The sequence below is a fragment of the Bombus pyrosoma genome, linkage group LG7 (assembly GCF_014825855.1).
Source record: "Bombus pyrosoma isolate SC7728 linkage group LG7, ASM1482585v1, whole genome shotgun sequence".
Taxonomy (NCBI): Eukaryota; Metazoa; Arthropoda; class Insecta; order Hymenoptera; family Apidae; genus Bombus; species Bombus pyrosoma.
This window is the reverse complement of record NC_057776.1, coordinates 3,133,258-3,154,078: the sequence shown is the minus strand read 5'-3', so window position 1 is coordinate 3,154,078 and position 20,821 is coordinate 3,133,258. Positions and strand designations below refer to the sequence as shown.

Below are 20,821 nucleotides of genomic sequence, written 5' to 3'. Positions count from 1 at the left end.
TAATAAAAATATGCGAATAAAATAAAAAATGTTGCAATATTTGAGTGTTTTCATTTTGCAAATACTGTTTTATTTAACAGTCGTGAAAACACTTCTCAAGTAACTCGCAAACTAATTTATTTCGATCACACATGATCTGCTTTTGAAAAAATGATTCTGAAAATTTAATTCTTCCATGCTGATAAGTTTCATATTTTGTCCAATAAATACAAGCATGTGTGAGGACTTTGTACCAAGAATACGACGTTTCATTTAAATTATAATATATGCAGCATGAAATGACATTCTATTTCACATCAAACATTCATATCCTACCTGTCTTGAAATTCCGCTATATCTAATAACTTTTCACAAAAACACACCTCTTCATTCGCATGACGAATGCAATTTTTTTAACACACGAAATATATCATATATTGGATACGACTCTAAAGAACCACGAGTTATCAATATAAGTTTGTCATATGCAACAAAACTTATGCAAATTTATATTTTTATATATGGAATATCAAATAAATGGAATCTAAATAGAATTCTGTTTCACCTACTAACAATAAATATCGTTAACAAGTACACACGCTACTTTGCACATTTTCCATGTATCTTGCATCGTTGCGTCTGTAGATTTCTCATAAACGCATAAAAATTCCCTCTTTATTATGTCAATCCCACTGAATCCAATTTCACTTTTTATAAAATGCGAACGAACTCGAGAGCGACCGAGAAATGTTCTTTTTCTTCAACTACAAGGTGATTTTACTACGCAGTCGTTTATAATCTTCTTCGTTGCATCTTAGAGGCAAACCTGATAAAAAGAAGTAGAAGAACGTAAGCAAAGAAGCTGTAGCTACTTCTTTATCCATAGAGCGAGGTTTCTCCGAACGATTTCACACAGTCGTCTGACATTGCCATGTATATACCGTATACATTTCTGACCTAAGAATATGAGTTTTCCTTTTTCTTCTTTTCTCATCGTATTGTTCCTTATAATTTATGCAGGCGGATATCTGATAAGTAGCGGCGGATATTTATTTAACATTGATTTTGATTTGCATTTTTCAATGGTCGTCTATTTCCTCTATAGTGAATAAGTACAGTATTTCAACATTATATTTATCCTAGCTAACTTTTATGTATATATTATGTTTTAATATAAAACATTTCGAAATTTAATTAGCACTATAACGAGACACAACCGTCTCAATTATATTGGTAAAATATAGAACCAATTAGAAAGTGTATATAAATGTTACGAGATATTTACTGTGAATGTATATATGTAGTAAAAAATTTATACATGTATAGCATGAACAACCATCTTAAGATCAATCTATCCAACACGATCCCAATATTAAGACTTATTAATATGATGAATAATTGATGAATAATTTTATCACATTTGCGAGATACGTAGATACATACTTATAAGTACTAAATACGTGTATACTCTGGTCAAGCTTGAATGAGCGAAGAAGCTGGAATGTTCACGAAACGCGAGAACAATGTGCAACGCGCTAGTAAAGATACGATTCAAAAGCCGAAGAACCACAGATATATCGTCTAATCATCGTGAAAGTTTAAAATCTATACTACATTTGTTTCCTTTTTATCCGTATACATATTTTCCACTATTGCTCTAGCGTGACATTTCCAGACATAAAAATGCCATTTCGTACCGTTTAGTTTCGCGTGTGAACATTTGTCTGCAGCGTCTGTCCGAGGAATTGTTGGCTTACGATGATACGTACGATCCTCCGGTGGAATAAATGAACAGATTACGGAACGATTAGCTGACGTTACAGGAGCGTTTTTCCCATTAGATGATCACAGTTTTAGCACAAGGGGACGCTCATTCATATGAAACGATTTGATGCTTCAAGAATTGTGTCAACGTCGTAATTAGATACCGTTAGTGTTACTACTACGTGTATACTGCCTTGTGATCGAAGAGTTACGTTCGATCGATCGCATTCAACAGTATCGCGCACGAGCGCAATAATACTACGATCTACTCGAAGAAATATAGAATTCATTCGATCGAATAAATCAGTGGTCATTAGATGGTAATTAGACTCGATAAGTTTTAAACGACATCGATCGCAGACGTTTATTCAGACCTCTTTTTTCTTCTTGAACGATCGTGGGAAGACGATAAACCGGAATACATTTTTAATCATATGTATCTAGTTATTTCATGATTAATTTTGTTTCTTGTACGCCCTTGGAATTTTCATGACAAAGTTGATATTTTGCAGTTAGTAATTAGAAGAATCGTAAGTATGTAGTAATAATACAAAAGTGATCGATATTAATGAAATGGAAAGGGATTCTGTTTTGTTATGTCAGCGATCGTTTACAGACAACGATAATTGGAAATTATTACGTCATTTATTCTATTCTTTAGACTTAACATCGCTAGATATTCATTTGTTTCGGCCATTGTTAAAGTAGTGTAAAGGATAAGCTTAAGACAATTCATCAAAGCAGTCATTTTATAACATTGACCGATCAGTTGTCAATATTTCAACAATTTTTCGAGAAAGAAATTAAAAGATTATGATAAATTGAAACACAGTTCTAGAAAACAACTGTTAATGCCATCCATGTCTTTATGTTTTTTAAATTTTGTTCCAATTATCATAATCCAATTCCAAATTGAAGTCAGTCCGATTATTTGTCAAAATCTTAACAATTTTCCGAGGAAGAAAAATTAAAACATTATCAGAAAATGTATTATAGTTCTAGGAAACAACATACAAGTAATTATCGATTAAATTTCTATAAAATCACGAGAGTGATACTTATATTACGTGCCTGTATTTCTTAAATAATATTCTATTTATCTCCTATTTATTTTTTATTATTAACTTTATTATTATATTACTATTTATAATGGCATCAAACATTCTATTCATAGCAATTATCTAGTAATTCTCAATTTCCATACAAGACTGATATCAGCAAGAAAGATCTCTTTTATCATAACTAAATAAAATAGTGCCAATTCATATATTAACACATACAATAAATTCTATTTTTAATATTTTATGTAATTACATACGTAAACATGAGGTTCTTCACTGAATAAATTGAGGAATCTACATTGCAGTTATATCATAATTCCTCTGTTAAAAAAAAAGTGATTCCATTAGGTTGGCAACTAAGTGCTTACGGATTTTGTCAATACCACCTAATGACAAAATCCGCAATCACTTAGTTGCCAACCCAATATTATGTAAAATCTTGAAAATTATTTCTTGTTACTGTCTCGCTAATTTAAGTGAATTTTCTGAAACAAGATGAGCCTCGTTCAAATTCAGTCTGCATTCTTAATAATTAACATACGGTGGAGTATTTAAAAAATCGCGTCGTTTCTGCACAAGTGCTTGAAGTCACGAACGGAGATTTACAATAAATATTTTGCAAGAAATGATTTGTCGCAAAAATCTTATTGCAATATTAAGACGTTGAAGACAGTAACATATCTTAGGAATCATATGTGTAGCGACAGGTGAATGACCGGGGATTTCTTGTACCATAATTTACCAACTATGTAATACTTAATAGCAGATAAACACAGTTGACAAACAATAGTTGACAAATTACAAGTTATAAATTATAGTTTTCTGTTGCTCAAACAGTTCTTATAATTTTACAGTTTTACGTCAATCAGGAGTCGATTTCTAACTTGTAAAATTTACTCGTAGAATTTCACTTGTTTTATTGGCGTTGTTGTATGTAGAAAAAATTTGGTAATATGTAACGCGTGAGTTATGACATTCTATTAACAATATTAGTTCATTTGTTTAAGAAAATATGTGTAATCATAAAGTTGCATCCTTCAAGTACTTTGGTACAGTGACATATAGATTACGGATATTTATACATTTGTGAGAAACTTAAAGATACAATAATTCATAGAATGCACATAATATGGAAAGGTATGTAAAATACTCAGAGTATAATATAATATTTGATAGATGAAAAATTCTTTTTCCTACGACCTACTTTTTACCTGTGTTTGCAAAAAGCTTGAATTTGCACATAAATATCCACAGTCTAGCAGTATGAATAAAAATATGAATACCTCATGGATAAAAAAATATTAAAAGATTTAACTATTAAATTAAATATTAAAACATTTTATTGTCTAACATAAAAAATATATGTGTCTTTGTTTTAGTTTCCTTGTTGCATAAAATTACTTTTATTACGAATAAAATTTGTATCACTACATACCATACAATACTATACGTTATGTTATTATAGCGAATACTATCGTGTCAATACCAATCACACGCTCCGCGAAACTGTAATTGTCCATCGAACCTTGAGAACCTCGTGGGTCATCGACACACATTTCTTTCGTACGCACACAATAAACCACGCACCAGAGGTGATAATTTCGTGAAAGTGTTAAATAATTCATCTATTATTGCTCAAAATACGAATTGGCTTTCTAAATGGACAAACAGTTTCCTAACCAGTTTAGCGATGAGTAACTCGATTTAATTACGTGCTGCACACATCCTGCATGTAAATGTGTTCATTATTGTGGGCTACGATTTTGGTCGATGAACGAAAGATAGTACATATGTATTTCGTTTCTTCTTGTTTTTGATGCGCGCATTATTAAGGCTTGTTTCTTAGAAGGCACAGAAAATGTTTTCTAGCTACTTTCTTACTATTTTTCGTCAACTGCATCCAGCCTTACTGCATTCCTTCGATTATTTTCAACCCAATAGTATTTTTTTAACGTTAAAAAATATCACAAGATTGAGCAAATTATGAAAGGATTGTTATTAGTATGCTCAATTTCTCATTTTAAGTTTCTCATTCTATGTTAAAAACTTTCTTAGACTTCTTAAAAGTTTTTTTGTTTGTTGAGATAAGAGCAGAATTGATATATCAAGACCGACAGGAGAAAGCACGATGAATCATATTCTTCATTTTTTTACGGAGCAGTAGTTTTAAAATCTAATACATTGACGACTGCTCACATGTTACAGTTGCCCTTCTGTATCATTTTCGGGCTAAACATATAATTTTCTATCCGCCACATAATTTAAAAAGTGTCTATTGTCAGAATATCAAAATAGAGTTTATTTATTATTTTTTAATGCTTTAACGATCGAGAAGTTGCACTGATCAACTTCATAAATTGAAAAGCAGAAAAAGGTGATGATGAAACTTGAAATCGAAACATTATTTTTGAAATTTACTCTGCAATTTGCTAGCGTTTATGTCACTCTCTTGTAATAAATTACTGCATGGAAGTAAGTAATTTAACTTTAATTTACTTTTCCAGAAGTAGACGTTAATCACGTAATGTAACGAATCCGAGAAACTGTCCAAACATAGAGTGATCAGTTTGACTTCTGATGGGCATAATTACACCTTTGACTGAATCTAACAGGTCCTTTCCATTTTCAGCTATTTTATATTGAAATATTCCTTTTTAGTCATAGAGTGACTTGAAAATAAAATATCCGCAAAAATATAGATATCATGCCTTTTTCCTCGATCCTCCATCCTCCAGCAAAGATTCAGAGATCACAGTAGACTTAATTAAGTAAGTAGCGATTAAAGACTGAGGATTCGCCGCTCGAATCTGCTCGAGAGAAAAGAGCGTGAAATTGTTTTAAATATACCGGCTGTGAATCAGTCACGGTATGAATACCTTGTTATTTTCTTTAATATCTCGCTACGGTGAGTACAGTCAACGGAGTGCAATTTGCGATAACGGGCCTCCGGGAACGATCGTAACTCTCGAAATTGGATTTGAAAAATGAATTCTAGAGATTCGTAGGATTTCCATGCATTTGCATCCGATTTTACGAGCCCGGTGAGTATCTTAAAAAACGATTTTTCGTGTTGCATAAATTGTGTCGTTTTGCTCGAAAAACAGTTAGCCTGTCGATTTTGTAATTTCACGATGGTAATTGGACCAGCGAAGGTCTCATCGTTACGTCTTTGCGGCTGAACGTTTTGTAGCTTTTTCCTTCTCTTTTTCTTCTCGTCTCTGGTTACGGATTATTGGCTGCGTTCGTGTACCATCAAACGACAATGGTTTTTCACTGCCCTTTTCTTTTAGTTACTTCTGTTGTTTTATGATCTATTTTGCAAGAACAAGGTGAGTATTTATGTTAGCTTGTCCTTTTCAGTTAAAGTATTTTCTCAAAACATTCACTTCTCTAGTTTTCTAACATAGAAGAATAATAACAGATGAATGAAATTATTAGGCTGCGAATATTTATGCAAATTTATATTCCTCTGTGAACAGATATTATATAAAATACTAAAGAAGTGGTACTGAAACATAAAAAGATTTCTCCTTATAAATACTAATTATAATGAATATTTTGCTTTGCATATTTTGTATATGTTTGCATAATACGTGCATTCTGTACATTTTTATTTATTTAAATTTCCTATACATAGATACATAAATATATTCAGTTTTTCAATAGCTAAACATGCATATCTATGTATGTTAAAATACTTCAGGTTCCCTAGTTTTCCTATCTTTTTAAGTAAAGTTATGTAGGACGTTATGAAATAATTACTAAATGTAAATTGTACATGAAACAAAGAAAAACAAAGATGGCGATAGAAATAATAAAACATCAATTTTCTTCAGTTTAGAAATGATAGATAAGATATTTGGATTAAGCAAGACAGAAATGGAATGGATAGTATACTAGATATTAATATAACTATGAACAGGACTAATTTAATAGATTAATTAAAGGCGCAATTTTCTGATATAGTGAGGTGATATCTAATTATTGAAGTTGAACTAACGCAATATTTCAGTTAATTTACATTATTGAATTCTATTTCTCAACATTGTGGTTATGAAAGGGAATTCCAAAGATTTGCTTAATATGTTTTCTATTATTTCCTTTCCCACCTAGATCCAACAATTTCACGAAGGTTGTAAAAATCGAAGTATTCATAAAAATGTGACAAATTATCTTTTCTAAATTACGTTAATGTTTTTCTTGCCTGTTTTTTCTAGAATTTATCTACTATTTATAAAAATCAGAAATCTGATTTTTGTAGAAATTAGTTACTCCATTTACGTATTTTAAGAATGTTCCTTTACGCAACTTTTATGCATTATTTCACAGCATGATTCTTAATGGATTTAAATAAGTCTAATTTACAGGCGAAATAAAATCAAATCTGCATCTATAATCATTATTATAAAATATTGGGCCAGTTGATTTAAAATTAACGACTTTAATTGAAGCATCACTTATTTAGGTGCTGAAAATTGCTTTATTCAACTGTTAACACTGTACGTATATGCAACTGCTTCGTCCTTTCCATGAATTTTTTGCGCTAATAATGAAATTGATAAAATCTTTTTTCTAACAATTGAAGAACTCGCGACAAAAATAATTCTTCCCTAATTTCATCAGGAGAGCAAAAGCATACGCTGCAATCTTTAATCTCTGCCAATATTTCAATTCTTTGAAACAAAAGTACACAATTCTTGTAAGTGCACATGTCTATAATTAATTATATCGTAAGAGAATTATACCTAATTAAGTCATGAAGCTGTGAATGTTATGATAAAGGTTTTTTTTTATAGAATTAGTTAATTTTTAATCGACAATAAATCGAGGTATCTTTTTCGTATTGTCTATTCCATCGTGTGATGAATTTAGCTTCTCTATTACTAAAATTTAAAAAATTTGACACGAGTTGTTGTTATCTCTGTTGTAAAATAAACCAATGTTTAGCTGCGAAGGAAACATTATGCTTTTGGCACGGTTATATTTGATTTAAATTTTAAATTGCCTGGCACCGCGCTTCTCTTTTTCTGTCGCCGTAAGTAGTTTAATCTTGTTTTCTATTGGCCTAAATTCTGATTCCGCTAAATTCCTGAATGTTTAACACGCACGTTAGCATGTTAAAACTTCCAATGTATCGGATATCATACAAAGAGCTATGATGTTATTCGAATTGGCGATCCAATTGTTTTGAACGAGATCATACCATATGCAGTGGCTCGCGGAAGTATTTGGACATTTGTCGTAAAAAACTTTCATTCACAGATTATATGTGTTATATAACATATTTTGAAATTTTATTAATACCGTGAAATTTAAGCTCAGCCGGTAAATGTACATAACATACAAGATGTATAACTGCAAACATTTAATAAAAAATTAGTATGCAACAAATGTATAATATAATATAATATGATTTATATTATATTATTTTATGCCAATAATAATTATATTATTATAATAATATTATTATAATATCTTATTATGATTATAATTTAAACATTATTATAAAATATATTATCAATATGGTAGGTAATTGGCCGTTTAAATACTTTTGCGATCTTTGCGAAATATATACTTACATTAAATATCTTTTAACTTCTATGTTCATTTCCAGAATCGTTTCAGACTTTACTAACACACACAGTCAGTGGTACTGGGCTTTCATACTAATGAAATTTTTAGATATTTAGAAATATTTAGGTATTTAGAAATATGGAAATATTTTCATAAGCCATTGTACTTCTCTTCTTCTTTCCTCTTTTTTACTGTTACATTCCAAGCAGCCATATAAAGCCGTTTTTTTACGAGTTTTTCTAACTAGATTACACGCGAATTTTTCACTCGATACAATTTTCATTTACGTATTCACGGCTATTCGCCTAAGTATATGTGCGAAAGTTTATTAGAAGGCCTATAATCCTACATAAAAGCGGATGATGCTTTCTCTGAACGATTTCAACGAACATTACGAAGCGATCAGTGAATTGATACATCTTATTCAACGTTTTGTGTGGCGACGCGATGCAACGCGACGCGACGCGACGTGACGCTTGAAATGAAAATCGTTCGGCCATGTATACAACGCGATAAAGAGTTGGAAAGACTCTTTGATTCAATTTTTTATAGATATTCATTTGAAACAATGCTTCAAGATGCGAACCTGCCTAGCAGTTTCATTCTATTATTTGTTGTTTATTGTTTTTATATCTAATATATCTCATCAGAGATAAATAAACATTGCGTTAATACATATACTCGTAGTATATATATTAGTTTCGTTTTATCTTAGTTACATCTTTTATCTAGTTTAATAAATTTGTATTGCTAAATACTGTTTTTAAACATTGTGTTTACGAATGAAAATTCAAGGATTAGTTTCATATATGTTTAGTTATTATCTGCAAGAATGTGAAGGAACTGAGGCATTTGTGGTATTTTTAATTCATGGAAATTGTTATTTGTGTGCTTTATCTTGTGAAGTAGTTTCAAGTAATATATCTATTATTATAATGTATTACCTGTACTTCGGTAAAACAATATGCAATTTGCCTTATTTATGTATTTTAATAACATTCAGTCCATGTCATTTTTATGCATCATTTTGCTATTTATACCTTATTAGACGAAACAATATTGCATTTTTACTTATTTCAATATCAATTTACATGAATTAATGAATGATATATAATTTATAAGAAATGACTTATGTAAGTTATAGTAATAATTGGTATAAAAGTGAACACGTTCAATATGGATATTACACAAGCATACAATATAATTCTATAGATATCAAGTAATATAGTTCTCATGGAATTATTACCACGGTAATTAATTCAATTCTGTCTAAACTTTCAGAATATGTAATTTACCTCAAAGAAGAGTCATATGCCTTTTATAATTTGTTTCTTCTACGTTTGTCCAAAATCTGTTTAAACTTAAATTAATCATTTTCATATATTAGTAAACTTATATATTTATATATATTTTTATTTATATATATATGTGTGTGTATGTGCATATTTTTATATATATATATTACTAGATTTATTTATTATATATTATTGGATATATTGTGGTAAATGTATACAATACAAATTATTTAAGGAGCTAAAACGTTACTAAAATTTGTTATATTTCTTCCTTGTATTATTTGTCATTTCTGTTCTATCTGTTATTTGTTATTTCTATTATACTTTTTATTTTTATTCTTATAATTCTTTTGCTTTCATTGCTTGCTATTCATCAATTTTATTTTTATGGAGATATTTTATATTATAATATTATCGTTATATACCGTTTGTGCTATAAAATATCTAGATTACAAATTTTTATGGAAATTTATATTTTTATAGACATAACTAACGAAATAGAACATAAGTAGAGATTCATTTTATATATTAAAAATCATTATAACTTATACCCTTTTCTGAATGTTTTATATATTTTGATATATTACATATATGTATGTATTCTGTACATTTTTGTATTATTAAATTTCACATAAATTCATAAAAATCCGTAGTATGAGAATATATAATAAATAAAGTAAACAATCTTTTCTGTAAAAAAATTAAAAACAATTTCCATTGGAATTGATATTTTAGAGTCTCTTGCACTAACGATTCTTTGTTTTTTAATTTCATTACACGTTTTAAAATCCGTTGATATCCGTTCAAAGTCATCCTACAAGCTATTATAAACTTCATTTAACATTAACCCATTCTACTTTCTCGTAGTTTTCGATCCTGTGGTCGTACACGATATCATCGATTGAAAATAGAAACACCATGCTAATCTCGCATACATAAATACCTTGTATCAGTGTCACATCACAGCCAACAGTGAACCACGGTAATTGTAATTCCTAAAGCCATCATGACCAGTAGCGTGTCCACTGGCGTGTCGTTTTCCCTGCGAACGCCACGATCGTTCTGTTTCTTTTTTCTCTTCTTTTCCGAGAATACTCGCGAAGAGTTCACTGGCGTCGCGTCAAATGTGTTTCCGTGCACAGTTTTACAGCTTCCACGCAAAAACTGAACGCTACGATCGCGAGAAATTCAGCGAGAAATTTTCACCACGTGCGATCGTCACCGTATAAGAAACGCTCGAAAAATTCGTTTCAGATTATTAACAGAAGTAAATAGATAAAAGAGTTGTGCGTTCCGTGAAAAATTTAGGTTACCGTTTGATCGAGAAAGTAACACTGGTATGTTTTCGCTGAATTGGTCGATGTAGTTCGATGCGAATCGAACAGAAATCTTTATAAACGTTCGAACGTTGTAAACCGTGTGTCTCTGAGGGGAACGCTCACCTGAGCTGAAACTTGACAGCCGAGAATTCGCCTTTGCGCGGTGCGCTGATGCGTCTGCGCATTAATACCCATCTCTCCTAAAACATCGTCACGTGCTTCTGAGTCAGTCCACGCTACACGTTGGTCAGTGTACTACACGCTACACGGTACCGTGCGTTGAAACGCGATGAAAATGAGGAAAGAGATGGCCGGCGTAAATCCCCGGAAACCCACCAATATCTTGTTAAAAAATGCAAATAACTCGACTCGACTGAACACTTTCCTTACAAAAAGCCTTCGGTGAGTATATTCGTTTCTCTAACGTAACATGTGGTACGAACTCCAACGTAATGAAACCTGTTCGACTCGCTTCAGGTGTTTGTTTCGTACAACTTTTTCTGCTTTTCTCTCTTTGTTGAATAGTCATTTTGAATTAATAGTTTAACATTTGTCGACACGCGTGATCTGGGAATTATATGATGTTTAAATAATTTAGGTGAAAGGGTTTAGGAAGGGATAAAAACGAACAGACTTTTGTTCCATATGATAAGATTTTTCTTTGATCTAGGTTATAAAATACGTACTTAGTGATACAATTTTCAGTTATGTTAATGCTCTGTCGTATAATACTAAAACAAATTTTTGTTTGGCAATGGAATTTCAGTTGTTCAAATTTTATTTTACTTTTTATAACGAATTTACATTGTGAAGATCTTGGAACATATCTTTTCTAATATAAATAGTAATATAATTTAAACTTTTTATGATTTAAGCTTTATTAAAAATAGGTTTAAATATCTTTTATAGTAACTTTATAACGTTGAAATCTTAAAATATGACATTTTTTAAATATAAATATTAGTATATATCAATTTATCAAATTTCTATTCAACTATTACCAAAAATAGGTGCAAATCGTAAAAATGATTATTGTCGGAATTTGTAGTTTCTATGTGTATACACATGTTACGAATCTCTTTAATTTGAAATTGATATCAATCATCCAATCTCTGCTTGTTAAAGCAGAAGATTATTAGATCCTTCTAACGATTTCAAAATCGTTATTGCAACAAAGAATAAGAAACAAATTAGAAATGCAATCGGATGACGATATCTCTTAATCAACGGGCTGAAAATATGACGTTCGAATTTCCTAAACAAGATTCAGATTACTTGTAAATAGATTGTATTTGGAGATATGTTCTCGAGCGTCATTAGCGCATAATATAGATAACTTTGTATTGCTATATCTATTAAAGTATATTGCAGATTTAATATATTATAAACAGCCAAATACAGAAAAAGATAGAAAATTTAACAAATTTATTTTTGTTCTTTGTATGAATTTTATTAAAATTTATCAACTCTATTGTTGTAAATATTAACTTATAAATTTTAATAATTATATATGTATTGAGAAATATGAATATTCCTCTCATGTAGAAAGATATATTGGCATACTATTAACATGTATCACTCATTTTCTAATAAAATTACCAATGTATTAATAAGTTACATTTAAAGTTCTAGGTATCTAGAAGATACATAAAAGAGTATTTATATATTATAAACTAGATTTGTATACTAAATCCTGTACTACACAGCTCCTGACCTACATGATAGAAGCGCTTTTTATGTCAACAATCTGTTTCTTCAGAAAAAAAGAGTCTCCTCAAGCTAATGAAAGATGAATATAGATATTGTTTAAGAAAATATAGTAGTGTATTATTTGCACCTTACAAATATGTATATTTTTATATGAATCAATTATTTTAAATAGGTATATCATTTCTCTTACTACAGGAAAAGATTAAGAAAATAAAAGGAAACATTTCAATACTATATAAATATGACAGATTTTTTAATTGATTTAATGAAAGATTTAAGTAAAATTGTTTGAAAACTTAACTTTCACAAATAGTTATATTTCTCTTGTATGTTTTTTAACATTACATTATATCGATCTATTGTATCATTCATTATAATGCAAAATACAAACAATAATTAAAAAATTGCTCACTCAATCTTTATGATGCAATTAATAATTTGGATGCTACTTATACGTTCTGAATTACCAACGGTTATTGAGCAATATTTCCCAATGTATTAGACATATAATACATTATGCAATCCATTACTTATTGTATCTATTGTTCTTAATAATTAATAAATATTATTTATGAAAATTACATATAATATTATAAACAATATTCTTCTAATGAATGAAATTTAAAGAACTTTGAGAAAGGATAAAAAAAAAAAATAAAGAACACTAACTTTAACTTGGTAGGAATTCGTAAACATTTAGAGATATGAATTAACACGAGAAAGCATGCCATACAGAAACTGTTATGGTCTTTTGTTATTAAAATCTACCGCTAATGAAAGTGTGATTTTCTAAAAAAATTCTTTTACCGTGATAATATTAGCTACTGTCTACCAGTTATAACGTTACATAACACGATCGGTAGTCGCGTGGATCATTAAGGATAAGCTCAGTTGCCTTCTTTATGAGTTCGAGAGATCTTTTCTACGTGTCTGCTTGCTATCTTACATTTTGTTTCCGTTCTCTTACATCACAAGACGTAGTGGCGCATATTTGCCACAAATGGAATTTATGTGAATTCATACCTATTGTTAGCGTAATCAAGCCAGAAAATAATATCGTCGTTCAAAGCACGTTGCAAATCGAATCGAACGGAATGAAAAAAAAAAGAAACGTCATTTGCAATTTACCAGTTGCATTGGATTCGGTTCCCTGGGAGTTAACATCCGGCTTTATTGTGCCTGGCACGTTTTTTCTATAGAGAAGAACTTTGTTCTGTTGAAACGTGTGGTTCGTGATGGACCTTCGATCTAGAATGGGATTTACTGTAATAGAGGAAAAAAAGAATATGTTACAATATCGGTAATTCATTTTTACGTCATTTGTGGTATGTCCACGATGGAAAAATAGAATTCCTTTCTTCGTGTACATTGGAATTACCCTAAAGTTAAGGCAATCGGTAAACCACGTTACGTTTTGAAATCCCAGAAAGAGTTTCTTCAATGAAACAATAGAAAAGTTCGCAGAATGGTTTACCTGCGTATCATTCCTCTATTATTATATACACAAACGCGCGCGCGCGTACCTTCAATTATTTATATGCAATTATCATCTTCGATAATTCCATCCTCTGAAATGTTGGTAAATTTCGAGAGATAATCTATTTTTTATCGTACTGTCTAAGTTTCAAGTGACTATAAATTTTGTCTTAACGGACATTCCATACGTTAACCTTATGTCCGTAGTTAGTACTTTATCGTAATCGGTTTTTTTAAAGAGCTAAAAGCACGGACATTATTGAGTGTTTGTAATAAAAAATTTTCATTGGAAACCAATTAATTCGTTGATAAACGAAATTGTTTGACCGATTGTTTATGTAAGTTCTATCATTATCGGTAACCCTATTTTAATAGAATCGTGGATTGCCCTTGATAAATTACGTAATATAACATGACTGATTTTAAAATGAGTGACCAGACGTCGCCGATCTAATTGAACAAAAACTCTCTGTGTTTTCAAACTGATGATATTATTTTTATAATACCAAACTATATATATTATAATAATATGTATTATATATATATTATGTATATTATACTTAAATATATTGTTTTATTATATTATTCAATTATATGATTGCCTTCAAATTACCTGATTAATGAAAAATTCACATTTTTCGGTTATTAAGTTTGGTTTCTAAATGACTAAATTTTAATTTGAATAAAATAAAATAAAATGGACAAATGAAATTTTGAAGGATATTTCAAACTATGTTTGGAAAATAATTCTCATATTATCTTACCTGTATATACTTTAATTATATTTTATTATATTTGTATGTATATCGTACTATCAATAATATGAGCACAGAAAATAAATATACATTTCAAAGTATCAAATTTTTGTTTCAATAAAAGAAGCAATAAAATAATAACAAAACTCTTTTTCCATTTTCGATATCAATGTGAATAAAGTTAAATATTAAACTGGCTTAATAACATACTTATATTATTAATTATTTTTTGTTTATCTGTCTCTGCAATAAGGAAAAGACACAAAAATGAAAGTGTTTAATTGTGGAAAAGAGTAACTTTAAAAGCGCATTCAAGTGTAATACTATAATTTAGTCTAGAATAATTTAACTGCTTATGAATACTTATAATGAATGCGCAGTGCAGTTTGTTCGCGTTGCGTAGATTTCATTACAATTACCAGTTCCTGCAATTTTAATTTGCTACCACCGAGGACGTCAAGATTACAACGTCAGCATACATTTCCTTTGAGTTACGGTTACTTTTGTCGTTTTCTATTTAGTTAACTAATACTTGCTCGAATCACGGTAATGTATCTTGAATAATAATATAATGTGTCGTTTTTATTAGTCATTTGCTTCCCTTATGAACATATAAAATGGTACTTACTCGTTCCACGTAATAAAGGAACTATGCGAAATGCGTGAAAGACGATTGTAACGTTGTTTAATGTGCTAAATACGTCGATATGTCAATTTTAGAAGAACAGTTAAACTTAACGATTCTTCTAAGGACACGAATAATATTGTTCGAAGATTGGTTAGAAATCGCTCCGCTAAAACGTGAAGTTCATGGAAATGAAGTGCGTTGACTTGAGAGATAATCATGTGATTTAAAGACTACTTAACTTTTTGCCCGATACTCATTCAGAAATTTGTGGACGATACGATTAGTCGATTTATATTAATAATACATGAATGTTACAAAAATATATGTATTAATGACAATTTATCTATCTATCTATCTCCTTGTAGAATCAACAGATACATACATACCAACACTAAAAAATATCCGAACATTTCCTTGTTTCTAAGAAGATAAGTTAGTTTAGGTATAAAATAGGATGGACTGCAATAATTATATAACAATCATAACTGTGCATAATAGTATATTATCACTAGATTAAATTTGTGTTTTTTAGAGGCAATACGAAGTAATAAAATTGTTGTTAAATCTTATAGAATTATTACTTCACGATTATTTGTCTATCTTCCAATTTGTTAATTATAAGATATCCGATATTAATATAAACAGCGATATTTAAATAGGAAATGTATGTAAATAGTAATGTATATGTATAATAAGTACAGATAAGTACAGACGTATGTATATTATTACCATGTTTATTTTATAGGTAACTTATATTTATAGGCTGACCATTTCGGGGAAAAATAGTAAATGTTGCTTCTAATTTATAATTCATCATCAATCTGAACACTTCGATAAAATTTATATAGGTACCTAGTGTTATTACAAATAGGCAAAAATGCCCGGATACTTATAAGCCGTGGTGTATATTATACGAAATTTAAAATCAATTTAAAAAAAATTTTTTCTATCTTATCTATAGCTTGGTACAAGAATTCCTTCAATAAATAAGCTCCTTAAATGAATTATACAATTACTTTATTGTGTTATAGTGCTCTACAGCTGTTCAATAAAGGGTAAAATCAAACTACATTAGATTTTATTAGAGATAACTGTCCATGTACTTTCAAATGGTAATGTGAACAGATAAATTCAATGCACGTGACTCTTCGTTATCTATGATCGAACGTGCATTGTTTCAAGTTGACAATTATTTGCATTCCTTATAAATTCTTATAAAACACGTTAATGCCCACCTCCGTTATTCCAGAAGCATTTTCCGCACGCCCCACTATGTTTTCCTTTCTTTCCACCTTCTCTGAATTGCTGATTAAGTTATGTAATCCAGCTTTGGTGCTATACCCGTGTTTCTGAGATCGAGAACCATAAGCAATTTGCTCTTTATACTTTGCGTGTATTTTAATGCAGTAGAATCTTCATTATCCGAACGAATCACGATACACATTATTCGGATAATCGAATAACTTTGAATAAAATTGTAACAATTCCTTTCAGTTCCTATTCTTCTATTGCAATCTTTGCTACAAGGAATCATCCCCAAATTTTACATTAATTGACGTTGCAAGAATTAATTGTTCTTCTAGTTAGTCTTCTAGTTACTTGAAAGACCATTAAAAGACCATATTTTTGTAACAATTTAATCACACCGGTATTAAACTAAATGTTATTATTATTCTAAATTGAATATATTATTTATAATTGCTATATTTATAATATGATACGTTTATGTTTAGAGAAGTGTGAGAGGCCAATACATGTGTTACTGGTTGATATAATACAGAGATTGCAAATTTTATCAGATAGATTGTGTTCATTACGTAATTGACAGATTATATTGATAGATTAAATTATTATAATAGATGTACGGATTATTTATAATTGTCATATTTAAAATACGATATGTCAATGGTTATAAAAATTTAGAAAGCAGATACTTACTAAATATGGATATAAATTAAATAGCAATTGAAAGACTTCAATTTCTATCAGATAAATTGCATTCATTATGTAATTAATAAATTGTGTTTTAGATTCGTGTAACGTTGGCGGTGCTAGTCTACTCGTTTGCATCGAATATTCTTGTTCATTAAATCGGAATGATGGAATCGTACAAATGCTGTAGATGAATATTAATGACTGCCATCTGGAGTTAAGAATATTTGGATGATGTCAGGAGCAAGGATAACGGTATGATGTATAAATTATACAATATAATACATGCTTGATTTATTTTAGGAATGGATGACATAAAATATATTCGCTAAAACACGGGTTCACATCGGACGAGGTGGCCGAGTGGTTAAGGCGTTGGACTGCTAATCCAATGTGCTCTGCACGCGTGGGTTCGAATCCCATCCTCGTCGATTCGCTTTTTGTTACTTTGCAAAACATTCTAGTTCATAAGGTATGTACAATTGGAGAAAGTTGCTAAAAAAATTGACGACTCTTTAATGTCCGAGAGTCAGAAGTTTATTGAACTCGATGTAAAAAGAAAAGTGCAGCAGTAGAAATTCAGAATGTATATTTAAAATACATTTGTATGTAGTATTTATTTAAAATAAAATTTTATTATGTAATATTTTATTGAATTTTATTGAAACAAATACAGAATCAGATAATTAATTAAAAAGCAGTTCAGTCCTATGTAACTACATGTATCATTTGTTTGCTGGTACGTATTTGAAAATTATTTTCTATTACTTACGGCAGAATTTCATGCATCTGAATTTGTCGGGGAACGAAGAGTTTATATTTTATATAACTGGAATTCATAAAATAAGAGCTTACCAATGTTTCCCATTATTTACTATTTTTGGTTCATACAATAGGAGCTTGCGCTTAAGCAGGCGAATTCAAGTAGCGAAATTTCAGTTATACAAAATTTAGTTAGCATTAACTAAAATTTTGTTCAAATGAATGGAGTTCATTTAGATGAAGTTCCATTGTATATGTATTAATTTATTATTATTTTAGAAACAGTGATTAATGACTTCGTTAGAAATACCTAAAAAAATTTTACGACTCTTTAATGAACCAGAAGTACTAAAAAAAAAGGAAGTAAAATTTTATTACTTATGTAACACGTCATTATCAAATTATGATATTGGATAAACTAATTTTATTGAAATAGCATATTTGAAAAACTTAGTTTAGTTTGAAGTCAATACGTAGATTGTTTGTGTAATAAAATATTTTCCGTTATTTATATACATTCCAATTTATTATTACTTTATGGACAGTGTTTAATGACTTTTCAATAAGTATAATATATTCATTAAAATCCCTAAAATCCGCTTCTACATATATTGTAGAGTACGAGTATTGAATTTATAAATGTATGTTTATTACATACATGTTAATTAGCTCAAATGAATTAAGATATATTTATTCGAAAACTACGTAGTACTTATGTATATTTGTGCACATTTTCTCCCTTTCTTTTCAAACATGATATAAAATAATTGATTTACAGTATGATACAAGATATTAAGCACGTATATCTAACCACGAATTTAACCAAGATTGTATTAAACAAGTTTATGTAATGGAATAAATTTTTATAATCGACGAACTGGTAAAACCAAATTTATTTGTTTAATTTTTAAATATCCTCTTCGAATAGAGGTATTACCTGTATTACCGTCGATGACTTCTCGTCGTTACACAATCAATTATGTAACTGAGGAATGTGCTTCATGTTCGATCATGAAATTTTTTGTGGAGTCGTTCCAGCATGTTCAATATCGGTGTTCGAATAGACCACCGAGATTTGACGTCAATAGAATTGAAAACAGATTAGGATAATGAAAAACGTGTGTAAAATGTAGACGGCAGATTAGTTTGCTAATGTGTAATTAACAGGACACCCCTAGTCGTATGCATTATTCATTACGTCTTCATATCATAAGAAACAATCACATTCAATGAATTTTCCTTAGCGCAAGTGACTGCATTAGGCATGTGTATTACAGGAGTACATAATTGTATATTATAAATTATCATGCGAGCAACGATCTACTTGTTTGATGAAGCATGACACTGGTAGTTCGCAGAAACATATTAAGTAATAAAATCAACTAGTGTATGTCATTTTTCGATAGCAAATAGCGATGTAAGTAGTATTCAATAGTAGAGATGATAAAATATAATTTTTCTCGTTTATTTATACGTATAAATTATGTATTAATTTATTGAGTCATATTTTTTATAGTATTGCCCATTTTACGCTATAAAAAGTTTAAACGCTGAGTCATAGTGCAGTTTGTATAATTTCTTAGTAAGAAGTCCATCAAAGTGAAATTCATTGTTTCCTTAGAACGCAATCACCTTTGATATATTGTAGAGTGCAGACACGTGTACGAGTGAGTAATTGGATGGGTATAAATTTGTCATTTGATAGGAATTAGTTAATTTATGCGATTTTTGATCGTAATTATAAGTCTATAAATTATAAATAAGAATATATATATAGTGCCATAAAAAGAATGAATATTCTAATTTCTGCTTAAAGATATTCCATTATTTATTTACTCTTTTCAATTATTTATTCAAAATGTCTAATGCATGGGCTCTTTATTCTGAATGAATTTATTTATGTCTGAATTTAATAAATACACAGTTCTAAATTTTCAAACACGAAGTAAGTAATATAATGGTACACCGTGCACGAATCATAGTTAATTATTTCAAGGACGAAATGCGTGCCTTCTTGTGCGCTTGTTGAAAAACTTCTCGAGACAATTATTTTGCAAATTGTTGCAAGCAAAGATATCGCATTGATCAAGGCTATTGAATCGATAAACAATAGGAACTGTGATCATTTGTAGCCTCCTGTCAAGATCAGATTTATTTGAGTATTTAGTAGTGATATAATCTTCATACTATGTTTCTGAAGAAGTTGTCAATTACCATTAATTCAAATTTTTTTCTATTTTTAACCTACGTAACGAAAAAAATTTGTTTCTACTCATCGTGGAAAATTGTGTTTTAATCCTTTACGTTATAGGTTTGAAATGATTGAAATATCCATGAATACTTACAATTATAGACATAATTTACTTTTAATTAATAAGAATAAATATGATACTGTAAGATTAGAATTTTTAATAAATCAACGTTTATCAATACTGAGGTTAACACTTTTTACTTTTTATAATACGGAAAAGTTGGTTCTGCAATATGTCGTTTAATACTTAAAATTATAATTTTTAATTTTCAACTTTTCATATTTTAGAATAGATGAATCAATTCTATTATGTGC

General features: G+C 29.6%; 1 protein-coding gene, 1 long non-coding RNA gene and 1 other non-coding gene across 4 annotated transcripts in view; 2 read left to right on the top strand and 1 right to left on the bottom strand.

Annotated features, from left to right (window-relative positions):
• LOC122568917 (sodium-independent sulfate anion transporter-like) overlaps nt 1-11,103 on the bottom strand; it is a 36,779-nt gene extending 25,676 nt beyond the window's left edge. The window contains exon 1 of the mRNA XM_043729208.1: nt 10,617-11,103. The gene's annotated coding sequence lies outside the window, so the exon portion shown is untranslated. The remainder of the gene's footprint in view (nt 1-10,616) is intronic.
• Nucleotides 11,104-11,236: 133 nt separating this feature from the next.
• LOC122568920 lies at nt 11,237-19,132 on the top strand. Of its 2 annotated transcripts, XR_006317262.1 has the most exons (3): nt 11,238-11,394; nt 17,592-17,729; nt 17,797-19,132. It is a non-coding gene; the product is annotated as an uncharacterized LOC122568920 (long non-coding RNA). The 2 variants fall into 2 exon arrangements; XR_006317261.1 differs by having other exon boundaries at nt 11,237-11,394; nt 17,592-19,132.
• Trnas-gcu lies at nt 17,843-17,924 on the top strand. Its single transcript has one exon. It is a non-coding gene; the product is annotated as a tRNA-Ser (tRNA).
• Nucleotides 19,133-20,821: the final 1,689 nt, after the last annotated feature.